The sequence below is a fragment of the Elaeis guineensis genome, unplaced genomic scaffold (assembly GCF_000442705.2).
Source record: "Elaeis guineensis isolate ETL-2024a unplaced genomic scaffold, EG11 Super_Scaffold_31900, whole genome shotgun sequence".
NCBI classification, from domain to species: Eukaryota; Viridiplantae; Streptophyta; class Magnoliopsida; order Arecales; family Arecaceae; genus Elaeis; species Elaeis guineensis.
In genome coordinates, this window is record NW_027332420.1 from 417,749 (window position 1) to 424,836 (window position 7,088).

The window sequence follows — 7,088 nt, forward strand, 5'->3', positions numbered from 1 at the left end:
TCTGGGGTCCCCTTTTATAGGCGTAGGGGGCTGTAAGCTGATAGTGACATCTGTAACCGTCTGGTCGTGGGCTGCCAGGGTCAGACGGAGTTTGTTGCGAAGAGTAGTGGAGTAGACCCATGGCTATCACCGAAGCGCGCCACGTGGAGTCTGTCGCAGGGAGTGGAGCGGCGTCCGTTGTGCGACTTGCCAGGGGGTGGAAGAATCGTGCGGTATCCATCGCAGGAAGTGGAGCAGTGCTTGTGGCCGTTACTGCGGCCTGTCAGGGAGTAATGGAGCCGCGTAGGATCCACGTAGGGAGTAATGGAGCCGCGTAGGATCCACCTAGGGAGTAATGGAGCCGCATAGGATTCGTCGAATGGAGTGGAGCAGAATCGCGGCCGTTACTACGGCCTATCGAGGAGTTTAGACTTGTCGGCTGAAGTTCGGTTGAAGTCTGTAGCTGGAGAGAGGTGGCTAACTATCCGTCTGAGAGGAGCCTGGAGTCCGGCTCTCGCAGGAGCCTGGACGGAGTCTTCATTCAGTTGAAGTCGGGGATGAAGTCTGGCCCCACAGGAGCCCGGACGGAGTCTTCCCGCAGCTGGGGCTGGAGACGAGGTCTGGCTCCCGTAGGAGTTCGGGCGAAGTCTACCTGCAATTGGAATTGGTAGTGAAGTCCGGCTCCGTAGGGTCGGACGAAGTCTACCTGCAATGGAGTCAGGGACGAAGTCTGGCTCCCGTAGGAGTCCGGACGAAGTTTCCCTGCAGCTGGAGTCGTGGGCAGAGTCCGGCTCCCGTAGGAGCCCGGGAGGAGCCTGCGGGTGAAGTCGTGGGTGAGGTCCGACTCCCGTAGGAGCCCGGGAGGAGCCTGCGGGTGAAGCCGTGGGCGAGGTCCGGCTCCCGTAGGAGTCCGGACGAAGCCTACCTGCAATTGAAGTCAGGGACGAAGTCTGGCTCCGTAGGAGTCCGGATGAAATTTACCCGCAGCTGGAGTCGTGGGCGGAGTTTGGCTCCCGTAAAAGCCCGGGAGAAGCCTGCGGGTGAAGTCATGGGCGAGGTCCGACTCCCGTAGGAGTCCGGACGAAGCCTACCTACAATTGGAGTCAGGGACGAAGTTCGGCTCCTGTAGGAGTCCGGAGAAGTTTACCTGCAGCTGGAGTCATGGCAGAGTCTGGCTCCCGTAGGAGCATGGGAGGAGCCTGCGAGTGAAGTCGTGGGCGAGGTCCGGCTCCCGTAAGAGTCCGGACGAAGCCTACCTGCAATTGGAGTCAGGGACGAAGTCCGGCTCCCGTAGGAGTCCGGACGAAGTTTACCTGCAGCTGGAGTCGTGGGTGGAGTCTGGCTCCGTAGGAGCCCGGGAGGAGCCTACGGGTGAAGTCGTGGGCGAGGTCCGGCTCCCGTAGGAGTCCGGACGAAGCCTACCTGCAATTGGAGTCAGGGACGAAGTCTGGCTCCCGTAGGAGTCCGGATGAAGTTTACCTGCAGCTGGAGTCATGGGCGGAGTCCGGCTCCATAGGAGCCCGGGAGAAGCGTGCGGGTGAAGTCATGGGCGAGGTCCGGCTCCCGTAGGAGTCCGAACGAAGCCTACCTACAATTGGAGTCAGGGATGAAGTCCAGCTCCCATAGGAGTTCGGACGAAGTTTACCTGCAGCTGGAGTCGTGGGCGGAGTCCGACTCCCGTAGGAGCCCGGGAGGAGCCTGCGGGTGAAGTCGTGGGCGAGGTCTGGCTCCCGTAGGAGTCCGAACGTCGCGAAGAATCCGGTCGATGCTGGCGGGGTCCCGTCCGTCAGCAAAACTTGGGAGTGTGGCGGAGGCTCGACCGCCTAGGAGGTTGGAAGAGATGTTGCTGGAGGTCGAGAGTCAGTTGGGTCCCCGGAGGGTCACTCCCATCACGAACTTCGGCTGGAGGGTATTTTATACCCAACACCAGTCCCCCTACTTTCGAGTTCAAATTTCGAATGAAAAAGTACAGAAAGATTATCATGGCCGAAGTTCTTCCCTCGATGTCCGCACGCGATCGTTCTCAGATATTTTGGCATTTAATGCGCGTGTGCTGAAGCCCTTTTCTGATTAAGGTGACCCGAAGAGTCTTTTCGGAACCCCCACCAGGGCATGATCCCAAGCGTCATGCCATGAAAGTCTGCGAACGGTCAACCCTAGGTCGCGGTGAGTGGGACACGCAGCGAGCATTGGTTGGCCTAGGGACACCTGCCACCATAATTGCGCCAGGCCCGTCGCCTATTTAAGCCCCCACCCCTCCTCCAGAGGCTTCACTTCGCCTGAGGGACGACAACTTTTCTTCGCCTGAGAGCTTAGCCACTCAGCCACTCCATCGGTGCCCCTTCCGGCTCGAGCGTCCTCGCACTGGTCCTTGCCATCTCCGTCGGCTCTCCGCTGCTTCCAGTCCCCCGGATCTCTCCACGGGGTTCCCCTGCACGGGCCTCCGCTCCGGAGGCCAATCTCCATATGATGCCGCAGGCTAAGAAGGGTATAAGGAGTAGAACGGCAGTCTGCGAATTCTCGATCGTCGAACTGCCGCTGAGGGTTCCCACCTCCTTAAAGGGGGTTCAAGGGAGAATTCCTTCAACAACAGGGGTTTAATAATGGGGACAACCGGTGAGGACGTTCCGTCCGAGAACCTCGGAGTAGCCGAACGGGGCGACACCGGTCAAGGGGGCAGACTTTTCGTCACAAGCCGTGGCGGGATCTTTGATGCCGTCAGGGCCGAGGGACCAGAAGCGGTCGGTGCCGACGGTGGGGCAGCAGAACCTGTTGCGGGGATGGTGAAATAGCGCATGCCGACATTGCCGGAATGCCTAGGACGGTGGTTGTCATGGAGCATCCGGTGATGGCGCATATCTCCGATGCCATCGCTGCCTCCGGGGTAACTCCGATTCTTCTTGAAATAGGTCATCGTCGCCGCTGTCGTTGCCCTTGCTGCCCCCTAGAATCTATCCCATCCTTTTCACCCTAGGGTTGGGATTTCGGAGGTGGAGCGAAACGAGGCGGGGGGCGAGAGCCGAGAGGCTTGTCACACGTGCTGGAAAATACTACTGGGAATGATAGAACCGGGAAGAGAAGTCTACATCTCGAAGTAGCCTCCAATGTGTCTCTTTCAAGTCTTGTAATAATGTTTTATTTTTTTGGCCCTCCGGGTCTTATAACGTACATCAAGGAATGAGAAAGAGATTTTGTTACCTCGTTTGCGTATTGCGTCGAATTGTTGTCTGTCGAACTTCCTTTCTTTACCATTATTGCGGTTGTATTCCCTTCTCTTTACCCTTCTTTTTCCTCTCTTTCCTCTTCTCTTTTTTTTTTTGAATTTTTTCCTCCGCTCTTGGTGGGGCTACAGGAGTTCGGCTCCCGTGAGCGAAGTCGGGGCGAAGTCCGGCTCCGTAGGAGTTCGGACAAAGTTTACCCGTAGGTGAAGTCGCGGGCGGAGCCCGGCTCCCGTAGGAACCCGGGCGAAGCCTTTCCGCAGTCAGGGTCAAGGATGGAGCCCGGCTCCCATAGGAGTCCGGGCGAAGTCTGCCTGTGGCTGGAGTCGAGGACGAGATCTGGCCTCCGTAGGAGTCCGGTCGAAATCCGCCTGCAATCAAGGTCAGGGACGAAGTCCGGCTCCCGTAGGAGTCCGGACGAAGCTTACCAGCAGTTGAAGTTGGTGATGGAGCTCGGCTCCCGTAGGAGTCCAGGCGGAGTCTGCTTGCGGTCGGAGTTGTGGGCGGAGTCCGGCTCCCGTAGGAGTCCGGCCGAGATCTGTCTGCAGCCGGAGTCGGGGATGAGGCTCGGCTCCCGTAGGGGTCCGGGCGGAGTCTTCCTGCAATTAAAGTTAGGAGCGAAATCCAGCTCCCGTAGGAGTCCGGACGAAGCTTACCAGCAGTTGAAGTTGAGGACGAAGCTCAGCTCCCGTAGGAGTCCGGATGGAGTCTTCTCACGAAGGGGCCGCTGGGGAAGGTCCCCCTTTTCTCATCTGGTCTTGAATGACCAGACCTTAATTGATGTCGGGGTGAGGTTCTTTTCCTATTTCTGTCGTAACGAGGTTCAGCTCTGGTTAGGGTGAGGTTCGCCTCTTGTCCCTAACACGGCTGTAGGGGCACACATGGGCATCGCTGGGCCCTCTCCCATCCGGTCTAAAGGGAACCGGACCTTCGACTTTGCTCAAGTTAGGGCGAGGTTCTCCTCCTGTCCCTAACAGGGCTGTGGGGGCGCATATGGACGTTGCAGGGCCTCTCCCCCCATCCGGTCTAAAGAGAACCGGGCCTTCGACTTTGCTCAAGTTAGGGCGAGGTTCTCCTCCTGTCCCTAACAGGGCTGTGGAGGCGCATATGGGCGTTGCAGGGCCTCTCCCCCCATCCGGTCTAAAGAAAATCGGGCCTTCGACTTTGCTCAAGTTAGGGTGAGGTTCTCCTCCTGTCCCTAACAGGGCTGTAGGGGCGCATATGGGCGTTGCAGGGCCTCTCCCCCCATCCGGTCTAAAGGGAACCGGGCCTTCGACTTTGCTCAAGTTAGGGCGAGGTTCTCCTCTTGTCCCTAACAGGGTGGTGGGGGCGCATATGGGCGTTGCAGGACCTCTCCCCCCATCCGTCTAAAGGGAACCGGGTCTTCGACTTTGTCGAGACAAGGTTCCCCTCTTGCTTCTGATACAATTCGTTTGGATTGTCCTGTAAATGTAGGATAGTGCCAAAGACATGTAGATATACAACTTTTAATTAAAATGAAGTTATTGGTAGTACATCCGTAAGTTCTCCGAGCTCCATGATCGCGGGAGGTCGGCTCCTCCGAGCTCCTTAAGATAATAAGTTATGGGCCGGACTACTTTCTTGACCTCATACGGGCCTTCCCAATTTGAGGCGAGTTTTCCTCGATCCTGAGGTTGCGAGACAGCAGCTCGTCGAAGCACTAGATCTCCTACTCTAAAAACTTTGTTCCTGACCCGGGAGTTGTAATAGCGAGCGACTTTCTGTCTGTAGACTGCCATTCAAACCTGAGCTATCTCCCACCTTTCTTCCAGCAGGTCGAGGTTGGCTTTAAGACCTTACAAATTTTGATGTTCGTCGAATGCCAGACTCGTGCCGATGGGAGTTTAAGCTCAATTGGGATGACGGCCTCCGTACCGAAGGCTAAAGCAAAGGGGGTCTCCCCTGTGGGCAGTCTTTGAGTAGTTCGATACGCCCACAGCACATGATAAAGTTCGTCCGCCCAAGTTCCCTTTGCCTTTTCGAGCCTTGTCTTAATCCCCTGCAGAAGGGTTCTATTAGTCACCTCAGCTTCGTCGTTCGCCTGAGGATGGGTTACTGATGTGAAGTTATGGGAGATATTTAGATCTTCACAAAATTCGGCGAATCTTGCTCCCATGAATTGCCGTCCATTATCAGTGATTAGGGTCCTAGGCAGACCGAACTTGCATACGATCGACTTCCAGACGAAATCTTGCACTTTTGCTTCTGTGATTTTTGCTAGTGGTTTGGCTTCAACTATTTGGTGAAGTAGTCGATTGCTACAAGGAGGAACTTCCTCTGCCCCGACGCCATGGGAAAGGGGCCAAGGATGTCCATCCCCCACTGTGCAAAAGGCCATGGGGCACTCAAGGGTGTAAGCTCGGTGGCGGGCTGTCTCTGGATATTGGCATATCTCTGGCATCGATCACACTTTCTGACATATTCAATCGAATCATGATGCATTGTCGGCCAGTAATATCCTTGGCGGAACAACTTGTGGGATAAAGATCTAGCCCCCAAATGGTTTCCACAGATTCCTTCATGCACCTCCCATAAGGCATAGTCAGCTTTCGAAGGTCGGAGACATTTTAAGAGGGGCAAAGAGTATGATCTCTTGTACAATTTGTCCTTATAAAGGATGTATCGGGAGGCTTGATTTGGAGCTTCCGAGCTTCTTTCGTATCCTGGGGGAGAATCCCATCTCTGAGATATGTTATCAGTGGGTCGATCCAGTTGGGCTCGCAGTCAATTTCCATAATAGGCTGTGATTCTTTCGTACTTGGGCACTTGAATACTTCAAAGAGAACACCTTTGGGTAATTCGGTCAGAGCCAGCATTGCCAGCTTGGAGAGAAGGTCAGTCCTGATATTTTTCAGCCTCGGAATCTGTCTGATGTTGAAGCTGCCAAGGCGGGAACGAGCTCCTTTACCCTTTCAAGGTATTTAGCCATGCTATCCTCCCGTGCTTCGTAATTTCCGTTGACTTGTCCCACCACTAGTTGAGAGTCGCTGTGGACCCAGAGTCGATCAACTCCCAGCTCTTTGGCGATCCTCAGTCCCGCAATCAAGCTTCATACTCTGCTCCGTTATTCGTTGCGGGGAACTCAAAATGTAAAGCGTACTCCACGATGATTCCCTCCGGACTGATCAAGATTAGGCCCGCACCTGTGCCTAACATGTTGGAAGACCCATCCACATAGAGGGCCCAAGAGCGATCAGGAGGATCCGCTTCTTCTTTGGGGGAGTTCGGTCGGGGTTTCAGGCCGTCCACTTCGCCTAGTTCAGGTTGGCCTCTTCTGGGATAGTACACTCCACTACGAAATCTATCAATATTTGGGCCTTCACTGCTGACCTGGTCGATAGTTGATGTCAATTCTGTGAGCTCGATCGCCCATTTTGCCATCCTCCCGGAGGTGTCCGCCCGGTGCAAAATCGCTTTGATCGACTGGTCGGTGAGCAGTGTTACGGTGTGCCCTTGAAAGTAGGGTCGGAGCCTCCAGGCTGCAATCAACAAAGCATAAATCAATTTTTCTAATTTAGTATACCTGGTCTCGACGTCTCTCAATGCACGACTGACGTAGTAGATCGGCCGTTGGACTTTCACTTCTTCTTTGATGAGGACTATCGCAAGAGCCATGGGAGAGACTGCGAGAGCCATGGGAGAGACCGCTAGGTATAAAAATAGTTTCTCCCCAGGCTCTGGCTTCGCCAACAGTGGGGGTGAGCCGAGGTAGCTCCTTAGTTCTTCGAACGCCTGTTGGCACTCAGAGGTCCAACAGAAGTTCTTTGACTGCTTGAGGGTTTGAAAGAAGGGCAAGCACCGTTCGGCTGACCTCGCAACGAAGCGATTCAAGGCCGCCACCCTCCCCGTAAGGCGCTGAATCTCTTTTAT